A 24,935-nucleotide genomic window follows, 5' to 3' on the forward strand; every position below is an offset into this window, starting at 1 on the left:
GGGAAAGAGACAAAGGAAAAGATCAGCATTCAATATCTTAGCAGCAGCACTGCATGAGGAAACTTACGCTAGTAAGTTTACACGTAATTCTCAGTGGATCTTAATCAAAGGTAGATATGTTGTGCTTGGCTTCTGGGCTTGTAATGAAAAGAGCTTTGTGCAGGCAGAATTTAGATTAAAATCACCTTCTTTTTTTCCCTGATAATATTCGGAGTTGTCATTTCAGCAGAAAGTGAGCCTAAACTCAAGTTTGGAATAGAAACACAAAAATATTGTATTCAATAATGAAGACTGTGATACTATTGAATTGTAACTTGTGTAAAAGGGAGCATTTTCTTTCCCCCTTCACACACAGTGAAAGATGCGTTTTCCCTTGAATGCCCCTTATTCTCTCCCACTCCTAGCCCTGGAGGCCCTGTTCTCCACTGTCTGGAAATCTGGAATGATGAGCGGAAGGTCAAAACTTGCATCATTGGGAATATAAAAAGAGAATCTTTTATCTGCGTGTTATCATTCAAACTGTCTGCATTGTTTTTTGGCATTTTAAAATGGGAACCTCATCGTGTCTGGAGAGTTTCTTTAATGAATTTTTCTGGCACTGAGACCCTTCTGTGCTTGAAGGCTTTTTCTTTTCTTGACTCCCAGGGTATAAAGACACTCCCCAGGTTACAACAGGCTGTAATGACATGATGTAACCAGCTTTTATTAAAGGACAAGTATTGTGCTGGCTGAGGAACTGAGGAGGGCGAGTCCTGAGGAAAGGAGAAGTGTCATCTCTTCCCGAACTTCCCTCTTAGTAGCAGCTCCATCACATGTCCTGGGCTTTACCATTCCACTCCCCAGATGTCTCTTTGAAGCAGCAGCCCTCGGGATGTTTACAGGCAGACCTGGGCTGGTCACACACCACTCAGCCTCCATCCAGAAAGTGAATGGTTGTGGAGTGGTGTTGAGTGTGGAAATGCACCCCTTTACTGTGTGAGCAGGCCAAAGTGGCACTTCGCTCCTCAGCAGGGCACCGAGCACTGCCTCATGATGACCTTCAGGGAGTAAAAATAACAAAACCTAGGAAAAAAAGGGAAGATTCTGCTTCCTGGAAATTGCTTTCATAATCTAAAAGCTAGAAACAGGGGGCAAACCAAATTTTATGTTGGAATTTTGAGGGTTTCATTGTCTTATTTACTTTCATAGTTATGAGGATCAAGTTATAATACCTGTATTTACTTGACCTCTAACAATAGATATTCTCACTATACCCTTAACTGTTCCTTTATTACTGTTTGCATATAAATGTACCTACTCTTCTAGTCGCTACTGGAACATGAAGAACATCATTCATTCTATGGTTAAAAACCCACTTAAAGATTTTAGCTTAAGTGTATCCAAGATAGTTTATGTTCATTTGATTTTGCACCACAATTATATTTGCTTAAACATCACTTTGCCAGTATTTACCCTCTGTTTTGCTTAAGAACAGCAGTTATATCTCATTTAGGCCCCTTTCTATGCTAGATAAACCAAGATATTTTAATCCTTTCACAAGGAAGACTCCTTCTCCCCAGGATTTTGCTAGTGTTTCCCTACTAGTTTTCCTACCAAAGTTCATTTTTCTTGATTCAAAATGCTTTCTGATCATGTTAATTCAGAGAATCATAGAACCATAGAAGAGTTCAGTTGGATGGGACCTCAAACGATCATCTGGTCCAGGCTTTCATGGGGAAGGGAGCCTAGATGAGATTATTAAGCACCCTGTCCTATTGCATCTTGAAAACCTCCAGTGATGGGGACTCTACCATGTCCCTGGGGAGGTTGTTGCAGTGAATGATTGTTCTTACTGTAAAAAAATTCTTTATTATATTGAGATGAAACCTCTTCTGGTGCAACTCGTAACTGTTGCTCCTTTTCTTCTCCGTGTGGCTTCTTGTGAAGAGAGAGCCTCTGTCCTCTTTGTAGCCACCCTTTAAGTACTAGAAAACTGTGATGAGGTCCCCCCATGAGCTTTCTCTTCTCCAGGGAGAAAAGACCTAACTCCTTCAGTTGATACATTTAATTTATGAAAGGATGATTAGAATGTGTTCAGCTACATATATTTCTTCCTTTATGGCTAGTAAAATTCATCCATTATTTTACTATTTCTTTTCATTCTTCAGAGAAGGTTTTGTATCACAATTGCCAACTGCTAAGAGAGACTATAACAAATGCAAAAAGAAAAAAAGTTTAAAGAAAATCTATACTTCTTGTTCTCAACACTGAAAAATCCTGAAAGAGTCCTAAAATAGACCTTGAATCTAGACTATAAAGGCTTACAGATATTCAAAGAATGTTCTCAGTTTTCCCCAAGAGGTTATAAGAAATCCGTTTTCAAGTCCAAGAAACATGAGTTTCCCATGCATACGGGGAGAAATGAGAAATGTTCAGATTGAGCTATTTCTTAATGTTAATTTTACTTGACCACATTAATTGCCACTTTTTTCCATCTAAGCTTTCTATGTCAAACATTTAATCCAAAGACATTATTTGAGTGTGCAGATATGTACCTATGGTCTGATAGTTATTTTCAACATATGGAATTTAACCAGTACATACTTCCAATGTATCTATTCATGTTTGCATTAATATACTGAACAATATTTGCCCGTTTTACTTTGGCTATAAAGACACCATTACAGGATTTGGAGGACATACTCTTTAATATTAAATGGAAATAAAGAAACATTAATGTAACATTTGGTCTGAGTAATCAAGCATACACAAGTCAGGAGACTCAAAATATGAAGGTATGCAGTGCTAACTCAATCTAAATTGCCCATTCTGTAATTTTATGTCATGTATTATTCAGATTCATACTTAACGGTGAAAACAGCAGTGTAAAATACAATTGTTCAAATAGGCTATGTAGAGTAATGTTGCTTCTCAATCTAGATAAGAACTAAAAAGGCAGTGCTCAAATCCACAAGGTTAAATTCAGATTAGGGAATGGAGTTCAGAATCACTGTAGGAATTAGAATTTATGACACTGAGATGTCTGGACTGTTCCTAGGAGATTGCTGTCCAAGCTGTCAGATAGCTTATATTTATAAAGCTCCTATGCAAAATTTCAAAGCAAAGAAAGTGTGGTTTTTTAGATAATCTGAGCTTTTTCAGATATCTTTGAATCTAATATGCAAAGTGAAATGTATCCTTTAACTACTTAGAAAACATTGTAATATCACCTTTTATGCCCTAGAAGTAATTACCCAAGAATATTATCTTGTCATGGGAATAAGTTGATTTCAGTAAAGCCAAACCTTCTTTGAACATTACCATGTCAAAAATCAAATCAAAATTATCTCTGCTTAAAAATACCAAATGTCTAAAACTCGCTTAACAGAGGTAGGGTTTCAATTAATACCAATTTAGATGCCCTGGGATATTTTCCTTCCTTCTCAGCTGATTCTTTACAGCAGCATGAGTCTTTCATAGATCCCAGGTCATATTTGTCAGCCCTTTGGCATGTCTCTGATACTCTGGAGCATCTGAAGAGATTTCTTCTCACTAGCACAGGATGAATCGTTCTCTGGATGTTAAACTTAGAAGAAATTCCTATAATTAGCCTTAGTTCTTTCAGACATTCATATTTTAACTTAAGTGTTAGGATGAGATTCGTATCACCTATTTTAGAAGTTGTGTGATGTGTATCTTGACCTTCAATTTCTCAGCCAGAGAAGACGACAAGAATATTGAAAGAAACTTGAAGATTTCCATACCGCATTCTTTCTCACACAACAGCATGCATACAAAAAGCATTGTTAGTTTCCTACACAGTTTTGGGTCTGTGTACTAGATAAAGCAAATGTAACCTTAGCCACTCTTCAGGCTTATTTAAGGCTTAATACTGTGTTCGTACTGTCCTTTTACGTCCTCTTTCCGTCTACATAATCACTAACAGAACTCTGGAGCTGAAAGACCACTGAAGGCAGCCATGGTAGAGCTAAATTCTCTGCCCTCACAAATGGATTCAACCTGATTAATTCCAGGGAAATTGCTTCACTGATTTGAACTGTTATTCTGGAATGATATTGGTGCGTATATCAGACCAGTATGTAATCCAGTGTTTACTGTTTGTGCACATACTGCAGCAAATAACATGGTGATGTTACTGCTTTGTATGAAGGTACCATAGAATATTAAGTCACCCAATAGTCCTGTAGCTTCATGATCTGCAGAATATTTAGATAACAGCGAACAATTTTTTCAAAAAAATCCAAGTGCTAGTGCCTGCTTTTACGGTTGTCATCTACCCTTCTCATTCAAGGAAACACAATTTTCTCCTGTGAGGCAGCAGACTTTCTGCCTCAGGCTGAGCGTGAATCAACAACAAATGTTATAGCACATATTATAATTTTATAAACTATCACATTGTGGAAAATTGAGTTTAAGCTATAATCTGTGATGAAGTTACTATTCCTCCAAGGAAAGACTCAATAATGGGCAACTTCAGGAGCTTTTGTGTGATTTCGATATTCCTGGACATCTGAAGAAATAGAGGACACCAAGAAACTTCTGCTGGAGAAATGAACCAAATAAATATAATTTTCTCCCACAAAAACAGTTTAGTTATATGGGCTTAGGAAAGCCTGGAATGATACTCGCCATTATAACTCATAAGAGTCAGGTTTAAATGTATCCCTAAAATAATTTAATAAAATAGATTGCTCAGCTATGCTAGAAATATATTAATGTACTTTATAGAGATGTTTTTGCATTCCTTGTAGTTTATAATAATATTTTAGCACAAGGGGAAATTTTAGACACATCTGTGTCATTAGCAGTTTGGTAAGAGAAAAAGAAAAGGTATTTCATAATAATCCCTCTAGCTTAAAGAGTGGAATATCATAACTTTATTAAGACAGTAAGATTAATATGTATTTATCAAAGACTGCACCTGTATTATAGGGATCTACTGATTACCCTTTTCTCACTGTCAGACTTGGTATACCCTGGCGTTATGATCTGTTATTTTATATTCTCTTTCATGAAAATCAAATGCAAATATTACATAGTAAGTATATCTGCCTGAAACACTTTAACAATATTTAGATTTTGATCAAAATAAACCAGTGTTGAAATACTTTGCAGCTGAAAAAAACATTTCACTAAAACACTGTTAACAGTTAATACTGAAACACTTCACAGAAGTTCTTCAAGTATTATCAAAACCTCCCTCAGAAGGATTTGATCCCGGACTTTCTTTTTTTCACACGTTCCATACCTGATGATATATCTCATACTCAGATACTGAGGTATATCTATGTTTAAAGATCTTAACTGTTGAATTAGGGGAATCTAACCCCAAAATGCCTTGCAGCATAGTAACAACTTCAACAAAGATGTGCCAAGGCCCAAGGTGGTGCCTTCACTGATAAAAAAATATACTCCTGTAATTAGAGAAGCTGTGATCTAAAAGCTTTCTCCTATGAAGACATGTAAATTTATTTCTGAAATTACCCATTTCAGCATGATTCTTTTTTTAAAAAGGGGAAGAAAGGGAAAGATCAAATCAATGGCCCAGCGACAGCAAAAAATACTTTTCATTTCCATTCCAATGCAAAATCACATTCTGATACCTTGATGACTGACATGGAATTCAGTACTTGTCCTCTGGCCATCTGTAATAACAATCACAACAAGTTAATAAAATAAATTAAGAACATAAAAATTGCTTTGGCTACAAGTCATATTAGTTAGCCTTAGCTCTCAAAGACAAGAGGTTATTATGTTCAGTGAAATTTACAGAACTATGCGATTTCTAGATCAATGGACATTTCTTGCTCTCTGAAGCAGCTCTGTAGGCTCTTTCTTTAACTCTGTGGTGGATCTGCGACTTGAAGCACAGGCTGATACTACTGCTATTGTTCACTGTATTTTGGTGGTTTGTATTACCTGAATTCTGTGGAGTAGCAATGGCAAAAACATGCTAGACATTCTCAGAGACAGTCGGCTTCACAGCTCTTTACAGATTACTTCTGCCCCTCTGATGTGTGGCCCCACGCCCAAAGATGTGTATAAGTATTACCCTAGTTCAAAAGTTTTAGGTTTCAGAGATAAAGTGATACGGCCTGCAGTTGTTACCATAGTAAGTTAGTCTTTCTGTCTGTTCCAAGATCTCAGAACAAGCCAAGTAATATCAATAAAAAGACTGGCTCATCAGTTAATTTTCTTTTGTTATTAGGTGTTAATTTTGAGGAGTGCATAATGAAAACTGATTTCCAGTTTTGAAAAGCATCCATTACTATTTTTCTGTGTTTCACTAGCTCTAATAGTGGCTAATAATGGGTAACTTCTGATATTTGCTGACCACCATGTAATGTGTTCCCCGTCATCAAAGTACGCTGCAGTTCAAGTTCCTCTTCGAGGCATGCAGTTGAATGGAAACAAATGGATCTTCTGAATCCAAGAAAAGGAGTAATTAATACCCAAATAGGATTAAAAAGCTGCATAAACGAAGAAACACTTTATTTTAAGTGACTCAGTTAATTTGTCTAGTTTCCATGACAATAACATTGATCATAAAGAATTAATTTGATATTAATGCAGATGTCATAGGTACTTCTGTTGGAACTCCTCTGTAATTCAGTATTAGCTAAATGTACCATTAAAAGAAAGTGTTACTCATAAAAAAAGTTGGGTTAGTGAATTTGAGTTTACTTTATATTCTTCTTTTGCTATTATAGAATATTTATAGCTGAAAAGAAAATGAAAGGTTTAGAGCTGTTAAGGAGGCATAAAATGTATCCATTTGCAAATTTAACATTCCTTAAATTGGTCAGATTTTGCCCTTTCATAATCTAAATCTTGGAGAATTAGCTAAAATAGGTTGTATTTAGAACAATCAAAGCAGTAAAAGAAGTGCATTAAGTTGCTGCGATATGTGATCAGCACTGAATTTTGTACCACAACTGTGCTTTCTAGCCAGCTTCTTTCCAGCTATAATAGGCATATACTTTTGTCTCCTTTCTCTAAAAGCATTAAGAAAAATTATACATTTACTAAGAGTAGATGTTTGGAATTGTCAATACCATACTTCACAGTTGAGTCAGATTCTTATTATATATGGATTACAATAACAATAACCTTTTCAAGCAATCAAGGCCAAAACCTGGAGTGATGTAACTTAGCATCTTTCCAGTGCCTTCAGTGGAACTGTACTAATTTGTAAATCAATTCTCTAGTGGTTTTAGCATTTGAAGTGTTAAAACTCGTGTTAGTTGAACACTGATTTATATCTGCATAGGCTCTACCTCATACCCTATTAGCATAAATAAAGGGGAAATATTCAATCCTACAAGAATTTGGGATGTATCTGCTAAAGTTAATGTTGGAATAATTCTTAATATTTCTGGTTTTTTTTTCGTTGCATGAAGGATGACCTTGTATGAAATAAGACTGGTTATTAGGATGATTGAAACAGACTAAGGTTTGGTTTCTGTTTGTTTCCTAAAGGTTTTATCATACACTTTCCATTTAAGACTCAGTGGACAGTATATATAAAAAAGGCATTGGATACTGAGCCCAGAAGCAAGGGCTGTGTGATCTCAGGGGAACTTACGCAGGCTCAATATTCTAAATCCCAAATGGACCACTATCCTGTAGCCAGGCACAAATCTATTCAGGAATACTCTCACACCCACTATTTTCTGATATCTAGTTTTAGTATGCTGTCCACTAGTTAGAGCACTGCTTTAAGGAGTTCACTATGCAGGTAATAGAAAGAGTATTTGAATAATATAATAATAAGTATTTAAATAATGTAATATAGAGTGTACTGTACTGTATCCACCTGAATCACCCTTCAAGGACATCTCTCTGCTGAGTGTGCAAGTCTGATTCAACAAGTCTTTGCATGAGGGAAGGATTTTTATATCAGTCCTGTAGGGTTCTGTGTAGGCCAAAAGGCAAGGAGAAAGAATCAGACTAAAGGAAGAAATTTAGCATTTGTTTATATTTATATTTTATACATTAGCCTTTGCTAATTCATGCAGCCATCTTTTGCAGAAAGGTTATTCTACCACATGCTTTCTACATTTGCAAAAAATGACCCAGACAACAACGTGCAAATACGTATGTATGTATGTATGTATGTCAGTCACTATATGTTTATTTAGATGGTACTTACTACAGTGATTTCACTCAACTATTTTCCTGTGGGTTTCCAAAGACTCAGACATGTAATCTAACAAAAAACTGTGTGAATAATGGCACCCTGCAAAACAACTACCCAAAAGAGCAGTTCCTAGAAAAAGAAGCTGCCATGTAAGTGTGACAGTACCAAACACAAGGAACTGTACCTGCAGGAAGATGAGTGGCTGCATGGGAGTACTTGTGTAGTTCTCTGCCTCTCCAAAAGTGACCACTGTGGGTTTCACATTTGATAAATAGATCATAAAAGTGTAAACTGCATATGAGATTTAACTGTTTAGTTTAAAATAATTATTTGAAGCACCCTGTTTATCCTAGGTTTCTTTTATAATCTGTAATTAAGAGAGAGAGTTTAGCTAAGCTGACTTACCTTGATAGGGGGTGGGGCTCTGAATACCCAGTTTCAAATCATTCAAATATTAGGTGTAAGAAAAACCTTCCACTGAGCTCGCATTGGGATGAAATGCCTCTGTGAGGTGCCTTTCTCTTCCCTTTGGCAACAGATGGAGCCTAAGGCTCTCAGTGAAATGTTAATCTTGGGTCAGATAAATTATGACTTTATATATAAATATTTTACACATTAATATAAACTGAAACTTTCTGACAAAAATAACTATTTTTTTTATTTTAAGGTGAATAATTCTGAACTAATGAAGAGTACTTTCTATGTAGTAAATGAATATTATTGAAAGAAAAAACATTCTCCAGATAGCCAACAACAGAGAAAATAAAAAAAGATTCTGAGCACTTATTCAAAATTTAAAACTATATTGCTTAAATTTGTCATTTAACATTAGCATTCTGAAAGTTAGCTGTCTGGTCCATGCTGTCACCTATCTTCTAGCCCTCATCTAATGAGGTGAGGCAAGCACCTCCAGGGGGTGATTCATCCCACCTATCCAGGTTCCTGTACTAGTGAGGATGATTCATTACTACAGTTTCTTCAGCTTGCAGCCTCATTATGCCAAAAGCAGTCCAGAAACCCATTACAAAGACAGACACTGTTCCAAAGAATTTGCCCTGTCTACACAGTCTTTAGACTATTCTGCATCCAAGAGGTAAAGAACTTCCAATACTTATAACTGTCCGTACACCGAAAATTAAAAACTCCTTAAAATAGGGTATAACTGTGAGTAAGGAATCTATCCAAGGAAAACTGAAATACATTTCCAGAAAGCCAATAACCAGAAAAGGAGGAGCAATTATGGAAGATATTAATTTACAAATTCTTTCCACACCATTCTTTGGGGGCTTCTGAGTATTTCTGCTAATTTCTCCCGAAGGAAGAGCTTTTACCAGTGTTCAAGTCCTAACAGATGGATGAAAAAGTTTAAACACATATTCACATGAAAAAATTACTAGTACCGTTCCACATATTTGTGCAGGAAAGACACAAATGTATCAAATTATTTACAAAAGCAATTTTGTCTTTTGTATATAGGGTTTTGCAAAAATAGAATGAAATTTGAGTGCATTAAACATTCCTTTTTTTATACAGACTTTGATCGCAAACAGTCCAGCTACTGAACTTTTAGAAATACTTGTAGGTGTTTGCATCCATAAGCTGAAATTTCTCAAGAAAAGATCATCGTAAAACATTTTGGATAAATTCTAATTGAGTAGTTGGGTCCTTAAATTCCATAGCCTACCCTAAAATCTGCATCATGAAGCTTAATATGTGGACTGGATTTCAAGGTGATTGAACTATAGACCTATGGTTTGTCTTTATTATACCTAAAACACACAACTTACTGTATTTCTCCTTGGGTGAACAGCTGTTCAATACTATCTAGGTTATGATATTGTAAATATCATTTAGCATGACCATTTAAAATACTACTGCAAGTTATATCCCTTGCAATATCGTGCTAAGTCTCTTTAAATGAGGAAAATTATGAAACCTATTTAGAAATGGCAAACAAAATATGATGAAAATAAAATATCCCTTTTGGTTACAACAGCTGTACATCACACACAGTTGAACACTTGCTGCAGAACTACCTTAAAAGAGCCTGATATATTCATATTTGGTAAGAAAGAGCTCAGAGCTCCATTGGTCAAAAGCCCTCCAGGGAAGGAAATGTTTCCCTATATTTGATTTCACTTTTTTTCAGCTGCCTTAACCATTTTCTTTAGATCTTAAATATTAATCAGATGATACAGTATTCAAAAGCCTGACTGCATGTCTTGGGGCATCTCTATCATATAAGTAGAACAATTCTGAATACATATTCTAGAATATATTGAAGGAACCTTAAAAATGAGATAAGCCTCCTTTTCTGGCAATGCACCTATAAGTGTGATTAATATTAATACATTTTAAGAATGCATATTGAATATGTTATATATTCCCTGAAGCAAAACCATGCATTCAGTACTGTTGGAATAGCCATGTATCTCACAAACAAGCGTTCTGGCTATGGCAAGAGAGGCCATCTGCATGCCTTTGTAACTAGTGCTGAGCAACTAATTCAGTGAACAAACAATATACTCAGATCATTTTGGTTCTTTTCCAAAATCACAGGCTGTCCATGATTAACTTGAATATTTATTCAGGTTTATTATTTAGCAAATTTTGTATTCAGACTCCAGTCATTGTCTGATATTTGAAACATGTTCATTGTTTGTCTTTGGGTACTGACAACTGTAGGATACTGTTTCAGCATCCTACTTGGTTCATCTAAACAAAAAAGAACTTAAGTGGAAACTTGAGAAGATAGCTGAATCTTTAAGTATTTTGGAGAGGGATGGTGAAAGTAAGTAAATAGACCGGAGGAAATGAAATAGCAAGAGGGAGAAACTGAAAGGGCAATAAATGATTTCTTTCTCTTGTACAGAACACCTGCACAAGTATTTTTCTAGAAAAGAAAAACCTAAAACTTAATTAATTTTATAGATACTTTAATATTTTTTCCCCAAAGTCACAGAAAGAAATATCATGTATTTAACAATTTCCAAAATGCTTGAAAACAGAGATTGCAATCAGATTTCTGCCTGATTTAATAGCTTTTTTGTTAGGATGGAAACACAGGGAGGGGGAAAATCTATTGCTTGGATCTTTCAGGCAGTGGCCTACCTTACAATAAATAAATATTTTTAAAAGTCCATTGCTGAAATTGTTACAAGAATATACAGAAAGCACACAATAAAGGAAAAAGGGACTTGCTGAAAACTTGCAAGATGTTTGAATACTGTCTTGCAGCTCAGGAAATCAAATAGTGAATGTTAATCATGTGCAAATACAAAACTACAGCATCATGTATGTAAGCCCACAGCCTCAATTTGTATAAACTTAGCAAAACTCTATTGATGTCAATGGAGTTTATTCAATTTATACTGGATGGTAATCTTCACTGAAATACTTTATAAATAAATTTCATTGGCAAAACTGGAAACAAAGACAGTTGGAACATTTTCTTACAGAAGTTTTTGTACAGGATTGCAACATGGCTGGAGAATACTCAACCCAGCTAGGGCAAATAAGCACTTGTAGACTGCAGTCAATAGCTTACCAGTGGTTTGCACTAACCAAAGATGTAGATTAGTGCATTTAATTCCTGTTGCAGTTCAATGTCTCTACATGTACTAGAAAAAAGATCGTTTTTTTCTAAACCCCTTGCCTTGAAGTCATTTAATGGCAAGGCAGTGAAAACTTACTAAACAAATGCATTAAAGGCATTTTGGGTAGATGTAGGTATTTTCATGATTTCATTATACACTCAACTACTGTTCCATGAATAATAATTTATTTATAAGGGTCTGTATTGTGCAATATCAACTGGAACTGAAGCATTAAATATGTAGTCACCCTTAAGCTTATGGAACCATCTCCTTAAGACTCATATGAAATGCAGCAGTAGAATTTGATTTTCTTAGGAAAGCCATTTCTCAGGAAGAATCTGCTTACTGAAATCACTAAAAAAATTAGGTTTGCCATTTTCTTGTACAATTACCAAGTGATATTTTTTGGGGGAAAAGATATCACTATTTCATATTTTGCTTTTTGTATGACTACAGGAAGGATGACTTTAATATAATGGAGTAGCCGTCAAACAAATGGCCTGCTATTTCATTTTCAAATAGTATTGCTCCTTCCAAAAAGGGAGGAATCAAATTTCATTTCAAATTACATTACCAACTCTATTAGGGTGGTGATGATTACTCACCTGTGCAAAGCTGCAGGTTTACAACAGATGAAACAGCCCTAGATACACGATTTTGAAGATTTATAGATGTAGTCCTGTGGCCTGGGAGCTGTTTTCCTTTGAGATTGTGAAGAGTCTTAAGGGATAAGAAAATCAGATCAGAGGATTTGAACGATGAAACACAAAATGAGAAATGTTTCAAATTAAATCTGAAAGCCTTCTGTTGATTTCTTTGACTTGTGTGAAGTCAAGGGAGGACAGCTTTACAATGAAGGGGAAAAAAATCAAAAAGGCTAGACACACAGCAACAACAAAGCTGAAGGTAATAGTGCATTTTCAAAGGGGTACAGTAGCTCTGTGCGTAGATGAGTTTAGTGGGAATTTCAACTTCATTTACTTACAGAAAAGACAGAGAGTTGTATTGATTTTACAGACACCAACCCAAAAGTAGTCTTCGGTTTCCATTTCCCATGTCCCAAGTTCATGCATTTGTTGCAGCCAACTTCCTCATCGGGCAAGGACAGCAACATCCCTTTCCTACCAGTTCCTTTCCCACTGCTCCCTTTTCCTTTCTCTGGAAGGAAAGTAGAGCATGGAGAGCAAAGTGGAGTAATGCTGCTTCCCAGGAACTCTCTAGGAAGCCCAGAATGTTTGAGAGGGACCAGATGGGGGCGAAACACTGGTGAGAGCCAGAGATGTCTCCTGGAAACTCTAGTTTGTGCTACCCAAATACCCAAGAACTTCCCTCCGCACAGGTAATATTTTTGCTGCCAAACCACTCTGCCTGGCCCACTCCTTCCTTTACAACACCACAGACAGCAAAGCTAGCTCCTTTGCATATGCTGGAGGTACTTTTCTGACAGTTTTTTTCTACCAGTCTTCATCAGCATGCAAAGGATATGTTAAAACACAAGAGTTGAGTCAGATGGGAGAGTACATCCCCAGGTTCTTCAGTACCAGCCATTACACTGACCCATTCATCTGTTTTACCCACATGAAACACAAACTCTGGTCAGTTGGGGTCAGCTGTCCCAGCTGTGTCCCATCCCAACTTCTTGTGCACCCCCAGCCTACTCACTGGTGGGGTGGTGTGAGAAGCAGAAAAGGCCTTGACTCTGTGTAAGCACTGCTCAGCAGTAACTAAACCATCCCTGTATTATCAACACTGTAGCCCCATACTAGCTACTAGGAAGAAAACTAACTCTACCCCAGCCAAAACCAGCACAGGATTGTACCTTTAAAATAGGAAATTCAGATTCAGCACACATTTAGAAGGTGGATTATGTATGAATATGAAAAAAATAAGGTGGCAGTTTACACTGGATTTCGATCACTGAATTTTTTCTGCTAAATTCAATTAAAAATATTACTCATTTCTTAAGGAATGGATTTAAAATCATATGATATATTATAGAATAGTTGTCTTAAAATCAAGAACTGTAAGTATTTACATGAGATGTTCACCAAAGATTTTGAGAGGCAAAAACAAAATTTGTAGCAAGGACTATTCTTTTGCAACAGAAACTGACTCCAAAGGAAAAAAAACCTGTAGATAAAATTAATGTGAAATAATAACGTATTAGCAAGAGCAAAACAACAGACATGCACAAACTCCATCAAAGACGTTGCTTAGAAAGTGGATTTAATTCAGTTTGTAATATATAATATAGAACTGAGCAGCAGTTGAATTACTGTGCATCTCTATGTCTGCATTATGTATATTATCTAATTTATCAGTTATTTCTGTGCCTAGGACTGGGAGAACTATCTGTAACAAACAATTGGTTCACTGGCTTTAATTCTTTTCACTATTAATGATTTGTCAGTAGGCTGATCAAGAATTTGCACATAGTTCAAAAGCATCCAAAAACACTGAATGCAAATGTTTCTCAGGCTGGAAGTGCTTGAGAATTTTTATTTTCTTTTGCACGCATGTATTCTTTGAATGCATAAGTCTTACAGAATATACTTACATTCCCTGATAAAATTCAACTATCTATTAAAAATGCCCAACAAGAAAAAGAGAAAGGAGGGCACAAAGGGTCATGGAGAAGTGTAGGAAAAAAGTGAGAAACAAGATAATGATTATTACCTGAAACCAAATTTTAACCCCTTTTTGAATAATTGTCATCTTTAAAGTGTTCTCCAAAATCATGAAATGAAAATTGTTTGAAACTTTGCAAGTTCCCTTTGGAAGCCTGGCATTTCTTTTTCAACAAGTTCTAGTGTAAATGCTACACACGTTTATGTTTCTTAGTGATTCACATGACTTATGATGGACAATATGGGAACCCACATTCATTCCTTCCCCCATGTAACATATTGTTGACTACAAAGCTGCTGAAATGATGGTAAATATGGATGAAAAAGTTTTGCTTGCCAGGATTTCATGGCCAGAGAAGTCAATGGAGGCTTTTGGATTAATGTCTGTCAGTCTTGAAACCTTCATTCTCTCCCACTCGCAGCTCAGTATACACGCAGAATACTTTCCAGAGAACTGAGAAGTCCATTTTGTGCAAAACCTTCAATACATGGATTACATCAAATTCTATTAATGTGTCTAGTCAGATCTAACTAGTGCAACTGAATGTTTCATTCAGAGTTTTCTGCAAGTAGAATTTGACAGAGGGGAGACTGCTCGTGACTAAATCTAGGTAAGAAAATTTCAGTTGTTAAAATGTAGAAAGAAAATGGAAAAAAATGTGGCAACTGTGAGTCATTCATCAGTACCCTTATTTAGTGGCATCCATAGGACAGAACAATGTTTGGTTTATACTTTTACATGTCAGTAGGAAAAAAGGAATGTCTCTGTAAGAAGAAAAGATCACAAAACTATCGTAGAGAGATGATCTAGAAATGTCTGTTTAACAGACTCATAAATTTGCTGTTTTGGTGAAGATTTTGTATGAAATTCATGTTTGGGTAAAAGGACTTGCATTTTATTTTTGTTTTTTAAAAACTGTAGACACACATGCACAAAAGCACACATCTGTGTGGTCAAGTCATACAAACCTATTGATTTGGGAGCTTTTGATTCAACTACCTGATATGAAAACCTTCAATAGGTTGAGAAATTTATAGGTTGTGATACTCAGTCCTCTATTAATAACAGACACATAAGCGGTGAGTATGGACAAAAATTGAAACTGTTAGCAATCCTGAAAACATACTCAAATCATAACATATGCATTATCTGAAGGCATTAAATATGTCACCATGATAATCAGTGCGGTGTCTTCTCTGAGTGCTAGGGTTTTGGAGACATGTATGCTGAACACTATTTCCGCCCTTTTGTAGCTTTACATCACAAGTTGATTACAATGGCATGTCATGTACTTTGTATGAATACGTGAATCTAAAGCAGAAACATGTAGGAGCAGAGTGTATCTCCTGGGATCTGTTTGTGCTCTGTAACTTAGCCTAATGAACTTCTGGTTGCACTGGAGATACCTGTTTGCATTTAAATATATATTCAATGGAAAAAGAAATGCACTTTTTCAAGGTGAGAAACAGCTTTATGCATCTTTCCCTCTTAATGTTTAGCCCTGCTCTGCTAAAGATTGTGCACATGCACAGAATACAAAAGTTGGTCTTCTGAATCTCTGACTGTAAAGATGAAACCAACAGATGAAGTTGAATGGTACCTGTGAAGACAAAGAGAAAATGATAGACTGCATGACTGGAAGCCCGACACAGAGCCAGGCATTGACTCCAACATATGGCCAGGTCTATGCCATATTCTCCAAGCAGGCGCAGGTGAGATTTACTTGAGCTGAGAACTTGCCATGTGTGGGCAAGTTACAAGCTCGAAGCTGTGTGGCTTCAGTAAGCCAGTAGCTGTGCCTGAGACTTGCTAAAAGCCAGGTTAGTTACTCTTGAACTTCAAAGAGTGCTTTAATACACACTGCATTCCCATTTGAAAGCCTCTAACTCACTGATAAATGGAGTTCTGCATAGACTTAGAACTAGCCAAAATTCAAGTCCCAGGCAACAGCAATTAATTATCTTGGATTCATAATGAATCTGTCAGTCCCAGATGATATAGTTAACGTAAATGAAAGTATTTACGTCAGCTTTAGCTCTGCAAGTGAGCAAACTAAAAGAAAAAAAAAATCATCAAGGATTATTAAATACTTCAGTATATTACTTTCAATCAAAATCCCCACTTCATGTATCATTAAAGAGTATATTGGAGAAGCAGCACCACAATTATACCTTGTTCTTAAGCTCTTTCCTCTGTCCCTTTCTGCTACTACCCACTTACGAAGGCGAGAATGTGGGCCGGACAAATCTCCCATCTGAATCAGTGAAGTCACTATTATTTTCTTTGGGCTGTAAAGTAGCACAATGTCCATCACTTCAGCAGTACTTACCACTTCTGATATCAGAAGAGGACCTTTGTTCAGTTGCTTCTGTAGTACAAATTTGGTTTTGGCAGTTACATAGAAAGAGGTATTCCAGATGTAAAACTAAAATACCAGTGAAATCAAAAGCGAATTGGAATACCATTTGACAAAGGAAGACCAAATATCAGACACAGAGAACAGAGCAAAACATAAACATTGCCTGAGGAAAACACCCATAAAAATCTTTCACAAAAGAAGAAGCCAGTAGGAAAAAAAAATATCACTAGCAAACTGACTGGCTGTTGGTGTGTCTTTCCCATCATCAATAAATGCAGTGAGCAACAATGACTGTAGCCATAATCTGCAGCAATTCACTATTTGACTCCTTCCTTGTTTAACTTAAGAGTGTACTATCCCTACTATTGGCTTCTTTTCCCATCTCTCACTTACCCAGTTTTAAACTATACTAGCATTTACCTTTCACCTCAGGTCTGTCAAGTTTTCTTCACAGTCTCCTGTGAGGCCTTATCAAAGCTGTTCAAGTAAATTAAATACTTATTGGAAATGCACAGTTTAAAGGGCACCTAACTATAGCTGCCATATTTTTCATCTGATATTAAAAAAATGTCTGAAAATGCTTTAAGCAAGTTATTCTGCTTCTTTGCAAATTATGCATATTTAGCATTAAAAGAAGAAAGATTGCTTCATTTATCCTGAGGCTCTGGAAAATGATATACAACATTGTCCTAATCTGCTTCTTTTTAATTTTCTCTTTCATGCATGATTTCTTCAGGTCTTTGGGAATTTTCTTTTTCTTTTTCTGTTGGCTGCTTGATAGGAATCACATTTCTTTATGTAGTCATCTGCCTGCCTACAGTTAGTGTCCTCTCCTCCTAAAGCTGTTCCCTTCATTGTGACTTTGCCTTTTCTCTGAAAGCCAGCTGCCCAGACATGTCCAAACACAGCAATATAATGCTGAAGAAGTAGTGACTCTAGGCAATGTGAAATCGGTGCACCAAGAGATTGTGGTTTGGTTTTTCACACTTACTACATTCTGTCATATTGTATTCAGTGAAATCTATTTTCATAGGGGTTTTTCCCCTGCTCGGAGTGCCAGGACAGATAATAGATCAAAATAAATATACATTGAATCTGGCATGGTAAACATCTGAAAGCCTATGCTGTACACATCAAGCCATTTTCATGAGAAGATTTTGACATATTTTTATTCTGTAGTATGAGGTTAATCACAAAATATGTTGATTGATGCCTTATGGCAACAAATCTCCTCTAGGAAGCTTTTCAGTGTATAATATGGAGTTTCAGAGATGCATGAAATAGTAGGATAATGAGGCAGAAGGAGCTAATTTTTAGCTGGAATTGCCTCCAGCTAAGCACGCATTCTTTATACATATAAGCTTAAAAAAAGTAATTAAAAAAAAAAGACAGGGAAAAATATAATGTTAAAGTATCATGAAAATATCAATGCATTCAAAAAACTCATTGCTGTTCTAGTGTCTTGTCCACAGGCAATATAAAAAGAAAGAATACAAGGAAATCGAATAGGCTGAACCTGCTCCCTGGACTGCAGACCTGAGAAATGCAGACTATATAATCACAAAAAGCAGCATTGTTTTCTGACATTCTCCCAGAAACCCAACAATACTGTTTTCAGATTTTTCTTTCCACTCTTCTACATGTAGGGATGCTTATTAAGGCCTTCTTTTCTGAATCTGATGCTGTGTTACTCCATGTGATATTCCCCAGCAGACTCAGGAAGTCTCTGAAATTTATACAATCTCTTCATAATGGTGACGAGAAGTTTCCTATCAAAAGCCTTTGTTAATAGTAGGAGTTAGTAACATTGGTGCATTATAGTTTTCCTAAGATTAATTTATAAGCACATATAAATTACCAAGTTGTGTTCTCTCTCATAGCGTTGGATAACTACAACACAGACAGGCAAAGAAAAGCCGGCTGAAGAGTGCTAATTTTACCTATTGACATGTACTATTTTTAAAACATAAACCAGGAGTGAAATGGCGGGTGGAAAATAAATTAGGTCGGTAGTGCAAAAAACTAATTGCAGCTAAAGGAAAACAGAGGCTTATGAATGCTAAGTCTTAGATGAGCTACCTTCGTTGAATTTCATACCTAAGGGAAGTTCAAATGTTTCCTCATGTTCCCTGTCTAACAGTGACTTTATGTATAACCTTAAACTGGAGCAGCCTGTATTTAATCTGTGTTTTATCAATTTGCAGAAATATTGCATAGCGGTTTTGCGTGTTGTACTTCAGAAGTTGTTCCTTTACTGTTTCATGATTTTAGACTCTCTGCAGAATTCCTCCTTGTCATGATCAGATTTCTGTCATGTACCATTAAACTGTGTCAGGGAAAATATACAGCAAATTAAGTATTATATCTTTTCAAGCTTCCTTCTAAGAATGAAACCACAGTGATTCCTGTCCTTGATGGGCACCCTTGCTGGATGACAGGCAGCACAGTCCTAATTCCCTTTATTTACTCTTTCTATGGCCTATTAGTCTGCATTCCTTTGGTACAATGAAACAGCTTTAAGATGAAGGACAGAGTGACCCATTTCGACCTTCTTCCTGCCCCTTTGTGTACTTTCCTCCATCTTTGCTTTTAAAGGAAACTGTTGACAGGAATCACAGAACCACAGACTCAGAGAGTAGTTGAGGTAGGAAGGCCCTCCTGAGGATTGTCTAGTCCAAGTGCCCTGCTCAAACAGGGTCAGCTACAGCAGGTTTCTCAGGGACCTGTCCAGCTGGGTTTTGAATATCTCCAAGGATAAAGACTCCACAACCACTCTGGGCAGCTTGTTCCCAGGGAAGGGTCACCTTCCTCGACCTGCTGGCAATGCTCCTCCTAATGCATCCCAGGAGGCTGTTGGCTTTCTTTCCTAGAGGGACACATTGCCAGCTTATGTTCAACTTGGTGTCCACCAGAACCCCCAGGGCCTTTTCTGCAAAGCTGCTTTCCAGACAGTCTGCCTCCAGCCCATACTGATGTATGGGGTTATTCCTTCCCAGGTGCAGAACCTTGTACTTCCCCTTGTTGAACTTCATGAGGTTCCTGTCAGCCCATTTCTCCAACCTGTGAGGTCCCTGTGAATAGCAGCATAATCAAAACAGTACTGGCCACAGTATCAACCCCTGGGGTACAGCAGTTACCCTTTTTTACTGTGAGGGTGACCAAACACTGGGATGCATTGCCCAGAGAGGTTGTGGAGTCTCCATCCCTGGAGATACTTAAAAGCCACCTGGATATCTGGTGTACCAGCCACTCCTCCCAGTTTTATATAATCTGAAACATGCCGAGAGTCTCCTCTGTCCCATTATCCAGGTCATTAATGAAGATGTTAAACAGTATTGGCCACAGTAGAGACCCCAACAGAGACCACCAGTATTCATTGCTTGAGCCTTCTGAGCTCAGCAGTTGAGCCACTTTTTAGTCTACCTCACTGTCCACTTATCTATCCTGTACTTTGTCAGTTTGCTTATGAGGATGCTATGGCAGAAAGCGTCAAGGGCCTTAGTCAAGTAAACAGCATTCACTACACTCACCTCATTCACCAAGCCAGTCAGCTCATCATAAATATCTATCAATCAGGTTGGTAAAGCATGATTTACCCTTTGTTGACTACTCCAAATCACCTTCTTGTCTTTCATGTGTTTGAAAATGGTTTCTGGGGTTATTTGCTCCACCACCTTCCCTGTGACCAAGGTGATGCTGAATGGCTTGTAGTTTCTTGAATCTTCCTCTTGTCCTTCTTGAGGATAGGAGTGATATCTTCTTGCCTCCAGTCCTCAGGAACCTCCCCCGTTCACCAAGATCTTTCAAAGATAATTGAGAGTTGCCTTGCAATGAAATCTGCCAGCTTCTCAGCCTTCGTGGGTACATCCCCTCAGAAAACTGATGTAAGGTTTGAACCTGCTGGAGATACCTCTGAGCTACCTCTTGCTTAGTGAATCATACAACCATGAGACTAAATAGGTGTAACCTCTTCGAGCAACCTTTCTTTTTATTAAAAGCTATGTGAAGCCTGGATATACTTACTGGTTTCAGGACATAGCAACACCTAAAGTTTGTATCCAAACCTGTAGTAGAAATTCTACTAAGATACTCAGATTAGTTGTGGATGGTACAAAGATAATGAAGATACAGGCTTATTAGTTTACTGAAGTACTGCTTGAGTTTATCTAAACTACTTTTGGATGTGAAGTGCTAGGTTTGTGCGATACCAAATAAATACACACCATATGTATTTACCATATCCAGTTGTGCAGTGAGACTGCTGTTCCCCACTGCTTGGTGAGCACCTCAGTTTAAACAAAATCTAATTTCTTGGAACATTTAGAAACAGAAGTTCAGAATTGTGATGTTTTTAGACTCCTAACTTTAGTATTTAAGAATTTTTAGGCACATGGCTGAAATGGCAGGGATTTTACAGCTAACAGTTATGGACAGCAAACCTGTGGGGAATGTTACTATTTAACTTTCAGACCTACGCAAAAGAAGTAGGAAAATGAGTCAAGGGACACTAAATTTTAGCTTTAGTAGATGAACAACTGTTACTGTATAGCCTATATACATATACCCTCAATGACACACATCTATAATCTGCATAGCTGTCCAACTACATAAAATTTTCAATTTTGATTCCTACATCGTTTTTCTTTTTTTACTCATGTACACCAGAAGAACATTTAAGTCCACAATTTTTAGTCACAAAAGATGTCCGCTAGATTTAGCTTACAGTTACTTGAAAGCATTTATCAGGATTTTGTATGCTTTTGTAGGTTATGTCATTTTCTACATTCTATTTTCCATTTTCTTCCTGCAAAAAGTCACGACTCAGGGAAAGTATCACAAATCTTTTCTGTTCTTGCTTCACATTTCCATTTACTATACTAATAAGCTTATCCCAGACACCAAAACTTTCTAATTCTCTTGTATGATATTTTTGAATGGAATTAAGCAACTGAGACTTTAGAGTCCTACAGCTTTTACACAGACTACTTACCAAGTCTGTGATCGGAAAACTGTCGCTCGTAAGTTACAGAACTCTTTAGTGTGCAGTCAGCTATTTTTATTGTAACAATAATAAAAACAATTGTTGTTTACAACAATCTTGTAATCAGTAAATCAGCACAATGAAAGACTTTTTAATAACTTTTTTTTTCTTGCATGCATTCAAATTATTTGATCCAATTAACCTTCAACATTGTTTTTGTCCTCATGCCAAATACTTGCCTTACTTTCTCAAGCTGAGGAGAATGTTTGTTCCCATCCCCATTTTCAACATACTAAAAATGCATATTTCAGCCCTAAGGAGAAAAAAATTATCTTCTAAAGAATTTTGAACTAAAATGTCCTAATAAGTATTTGGCTTTAAAGTTCAGATACTAAAAACAGAATCTCCAATGCTGATATTTCTAAGCATATTTTTCCATTATTTAATTTAAATATTACATTTAAATATTTTCTTATAACATTTTAAAAAGATTTCACCAGTAATCACTGAAATGTCCTTTTTCTAAAAAAAAAAATAAATATAGAATTACCTTAGAAACTAGAATGAATCTCAAATGAAGTCCGAAATTTTTATATTACATTATTGCATGGATTTTTGAAAAGAAACATGAGCTGGACGATGCATACTTAGGTATACTTGCAAAGACACTCCACAGCAAACAATTCTAACAATCTTGTTTGTCCAAATCTAATAATTTCAAAACAAAAATGGTGGTCTTATAATAAAATGTTATCAAGAAAAGAATATCTGTAAGAGTCTTAACAACTAATTTAAGATCAGTGAAGGTCAGCTACAGAATTAAAGAGATTGTTAAGACTTTTACAGAGAAAGCAGTTTTTTCTTACAAGTTGAAAGTAAAAATATTGGTTGTTTTAATCAGGCACTTTGTGAAGGAATAAAGATTCATTCGAGTGTCCCAAAGATGATTTCTCACTCTTTCAGTTTTTTTCAAGTAAAAACACTGAGAAAATTTTTCTTGTCATATTAGAGTGATTTGGTTCCTTGTCTTAGTTTGAGATCCAGGAAGAATAAAGGTAAATAAAAAATGAAAAGCCATAATAAAGGCTATCTGTTGTTTTTTAAATACCAAAGGATTCTGGCTACACATCCAATGAAGGGTCAGCTTCTTCTTTCCAACAAAATCACTGTTTATATTTACACATTTGTAAGGATAGGTCACAGGTCCCCTGCAAATACATTTACTATTAAAATAGGTTTTCATATTTCATTCCAAATGGGTGAGTGTTTCTGCTGACTAAGCATTTTATAACAAAATGCATGCTCCTTAAAAAAGGTACCTTAATTTACAAGGTACCTTTTTTAAAAAGGTGAATGCATTCTCAGTTGTTCTAGATGCAGTCACAACTCTTCCATAAACCATTGCAAGCCATCATGCAGATAACAGAACTCTGTAATTATTTAACAAACTGTTTAAAATGAAATTAACCCCCTTTAAAGTAAGTGCATCAATTGTTGATAAAAATATATTTTTCTGTAAATTCACCATAAATTGTTTTTAAGATATTTATAAGGTACTCTACACTGTCTCTGGTATGTTTTATATTCATTCTGTAATTCCCTGGCAAGCGGCTTTTTAGAAGGGGAAAAGGCTAGGGCCTGAAAAAGAGACAAAGCATTGATGAGTCAGCCTAAAGCACTAATACTGATGGGCAATCAAACATTTCTGTGGAAGAAATAAGGGGTTAACCAAAGAGGCCCAGTTTCCTTTGTGTTGGAATACCTGCTTCTGAGGGAGTGAGACTGTATACACAATACAGTAAGACATCGTGCAAGAAAGTAATCTGGAATTCAATCTTCCCTTCCTGATGTGATTGCCTCCTCCCTCCTACCTCTGACACAGGTGTACTAGGCCAGAAAGAGGCACTATTTATCCCTGTTGCAGCTTGATTTCTCTCCCATCCCACTAAAACACTTCAAAGAGACCAAACCTACCCAGGGACACTGAATAGCACATGCAGCAAAGCCTTTTATGAGGCTCATTGACATGCTGTTTTAACACCGCTTTTTCTGAAAAATAGTGTTGGAAAATCAACTAAGCAGGAAAAGCCATGCAAAACAGCTGTGGTTTGAAGTACTTGATCTTTGTCCAGTTTGACCTTCAGTCTCTTCTGCGGACTTTACCCCAGACAAGGATTCAAACTGAAACTTGTGGCTCTAGCAAGGAATTTTTCCTTCGCCAGTGCAGTGGGACAATCGATGGCAACAGACTGGCTGGTTCTGATGACTAGGTATACAGTGTGCATTCGAAACAATGAAAAGAATGATTTCTCTCCCTCTGACTGACTACCCTGAGTACAAGGAAACCATTTAGAGAGAACTGTAGAATCAAATGAATGAAAAAATTAGTGGAAGAACATAATTAATTGGTCATTCTTAAAATTATAATAATTCCATAATGCACAGGCATGCAAAGGCACCCCTATGCTTCAATATTTCCCTGGTTTTTTTTTCTTATTTAAAGACAGCAGGTGCACTTGATATTAACTGCTTATAGAAAATGCACCACAATTCAGATTAAAGTCAGTACGGGTAAAATGAATGATACTGTCAGAAGGCACAGTCTTTCTCGACTGTAAGGAGCGATATTTACTACTAAATGGCAAGGATCTAGGGCTTGAAGTGTTAATATTTCATGTATGAATTGAAGATATATATCTCCTTACCTGTCAGGCTGCCTACACATTCTATACATTTCTATCTTGAAAAACTAGTTTTTATTTGTCAGGTAGTTTACCGTATCTTGTACCTGCTTCATTTGGGTCATAGGGCAGAAAATGTGTCCTCTCTGTATCCTCCATCCTCAGGCATATTATCAAAACTCAAGAAAAGATAGGAATCATTTCTTATACTCAGTAGATCCTTAAATGTTCTTTGTCCATTTGACATGAATTCTAAAGCAAATGTTCAAATCCTATGTAGACAACAAGAAGTCTTCCCAGTTTAAGTTAGCTATTCCACTTGATAAAATAAGATATTATTACTTTACTATTGAAAGTAGGCACCATCATTTTCTGAGTAATGTAAAAGCAGTCTGTTATCCCTTAGGGAGTACACAGCAGCTTCATCTACTTTTTCCATGATATATTAGCTTTCTAAAGATCTTTCTTTGCACATATTAAGTAACCATTTACAAGACTGAAACAATAGGCTGTCCCTAGCAGCAGAAGGAAAGGAAAAGGTGAAATGACA

Source organism: Pygoscelis adeliae, unplaced genomic scaffold (assembly GCF_000699105.1).
Source record: "Pygoscelis adeliae isolate BGI_AS28 unplaced genomic scaffold, ASM69910v1 Scaffold54, whole genome shotgun sequence".
NCBI lineage: Eukaryota > Metazoa > Chordata > Aves > Sphenisciformes > Spheniscidae > Pygoscelis > Pygoscelis adeliae.